This window comes from Lucilia cuprina, chromosome 4 (assembly GCF_022045245.1).
Source record: "Lucilia cuprina isolate Lc7/37 chromosome 4, ASM2204524v1, whole genome shotgun sequence".
Lineage (NCBI taxonomy): Eukaryota > Metazoa > Arthropoda > Insecta > Diptera > Calliphoridae > Lucilia > Lucilia cuprina.
Genome location: NC_060952.1, coordinates 65,337,512 through 65,340,011, shown reverse-complemented (window position 1 = coordinate 65,340,011; position 2,500 = coordinate 65,337,512). Strand labels below are relative to the sequence as shown.

The window sequence follows — 2,500 nt, the reverse complement described above, 5'->3', positions numbered from 1 at the left end:
AATACTGATGAGAATTATAGGAATTATCGTGTATGTAGAAATAGGTTAAAGGCAGTTGTACGTAAGGTTCGAAGAGAGATGTGTGTGAGATTTTTTTCAAGTTGCGATCAAAGGCAGCTATGGTGTAAATTAAAATCAATTGGTGTACTTGGTGACAACAGCATACAGTATTCTTTGAATCTTGATGAATTTAATGAAAATTCTCGAATGCCGCATATAGTAACTGAAAATTTGAATTTCAACCCAACAAACATTCCCTATATTGAAGGATTTTCTTTTCGTAATGTATCTGTAAGCGAACTTTGTGATGTGATGTTAAGCATAAAATCAAATGCGATTGGAGCTGATGGCATTCAGCTTAAATTTTTAAAATTAATTTTCCCACTAATATCTGAGCATTTTACATATCTCATGAACACCATCATCACTTCTTCTACGATTCCAAGCAGTTGGAAAGTCAGCAGAATTGTTCCGATTCCAAAAATTAGAAATCCAAAAGTATTAGCGGACTATCGACCTATCAACATTCTTCCCATATGCTTGAAAATTCTGGAAGTTTTATTAAGAGACCAGATTTTGCAACATTTGAACTTACCCAGGAGTATATCTGATTTTCAATCGGGTTTTAGAAAAAATCATAGCACTACAGGTGTATTATTAGATATTACAGAGACAATAAGAATGTCTGTTGATAGGGGAGATGTTTCTACATTAATATTTTTGGATTTTCGTAAAGCATTTGATTGTATTAATATTGAAGTTTTAATTGGAAAATTAATAAATCAGTTTGGTTTCAGTTCATATAGTTGTAAATTGGTCTGGTCTTTACTGACAAATCGTAGACAGTTTGTACAAGTTGGTGAACAACGATCAGGTATTGTTGGAGTCTTCAGGGGGGTAACCCAAGGTTCTATATTAGGTCCCTTATTTTTTCTTTTATATATCAATGATATTTTTCAGAAATTAACTTTCTTAACATGCTACACATACGCTGACGATATTCAGTTACTGGCTTCTTCGCCAAATTCTGATCTACGATATGTAGAGTGTCGAATAAATAATGATCTTAAGGAAATAATGGAATGGTCCAGAAATAATTATCTGGAACTAAATCAAATGAAATGCAAGGTTATGTTTTTCTCAAAGTACTCGAATTTAACATTGAATATTTTGCTTGATGGTGAACCTTTGGAAGTTGTTACGCACTTTAAGTCGTTGGGTCTCATTATTGATGATAATTTGAACTTTGATAAACATATTAATCTTATAATATCCAGAGTTTCTTGTACCCTACGAAGAATATATTCTGTTTCATATTACCTACCTTTCGCAGTTAGATATAGAGTAGCAATGGCAACATGTTTGCCATTGTTTCTCTATGGAATGGAAATATACTCATGTACATCGGAGAGGAATTTAAATAGGTTGGTTAAATGCTTTAACAGGGTGGTCCGTTACATTTTTGGTCTGCACGTAAGGGAAAGTGTATCGCAACATCGAAAAACCATATTAAAATGTGAATTTGAACAATATATTGACCTAAGACGAATCTTATTTTTTTACAGGACTGTTAAAACAGGTAATCCTGCATATTTAATGAGTAAATTTGAATTTGGTACATCTAGTAGAACTCATGTTTTAACATGTCCTAGACACTCATCACTGATCATGAGTCGATCGTTTTGAGTCAGAGTCACTAGATTATGGAATACAAGGATTTCTTACCAAGATCGGAGATTTTCACACTCCACATTATCTTTTAGAAATATTTTTCTGGCAAATTGTTGAACATTTGTATACAATTTAATTGCATCTCTGTATAAAATTTCTGCTACATAAATATATCCTGTCGATAAATGTTTGATTGATTTTTTTAAAAAAAGCAACACTGTAATTATAGAGTTAAATGCATTTAAATGTTCTTTCGCGATATATTTTTGATTTTTTGTCGAAATGCAACTATGTAAGTACAGGGTAGTTCTACATGGTTACTCAATACTCTTGTCACTTTATTGGAGAAACCCAAACAATAACAATTACAACTATTTTATTATATAAGTAACGGTTGGTTTGTGATGAAAATCGTGTATTACATACATATATATTTTTTTCTTTATATTATTTACTTATTGTTATACATTTACTTATTGTTATACATTTTTTTTATACTGAATTGAAGTTTACAATATATAACAAAAATTGTAGTATTGCTAATTGGGCCTTAAAAAAGGCTTGCGGCATATTTTTGGAAATAAATAAATAAATAAATAAAAATAAATATAAATTATTTTCGGGGTTTTAAATAAATGAAAAGTGTTGAAAAAAATAATAAACATTAAGTTCAAGTGATAAGAAAAACTAATAAGTGGTAATATCCTCGCAATTTTGCGAAGAAAATTTGATGTTTAGTGAGTGCGTTAAGTTCTCACAAGTTTGTTTTATTCTCTCAGAGCTCTTCTGTGTGAAGAGAATAAAAATTTTTCTTTGAAAACCACTTCAG

General features: G+C 30.6%; 1 protein-coding gene across 1 annotated transcript in view; it reads left to right on the top strand.

Annotated features, from left to right (window-relative positions):
- Positions 1-2,500, top strand: part of LOC124419811 — a 5,538-nt gene that overhangs the window by 2,541 nt on the left and 497 nt on the right. The window lies entirely within an intron of this gene.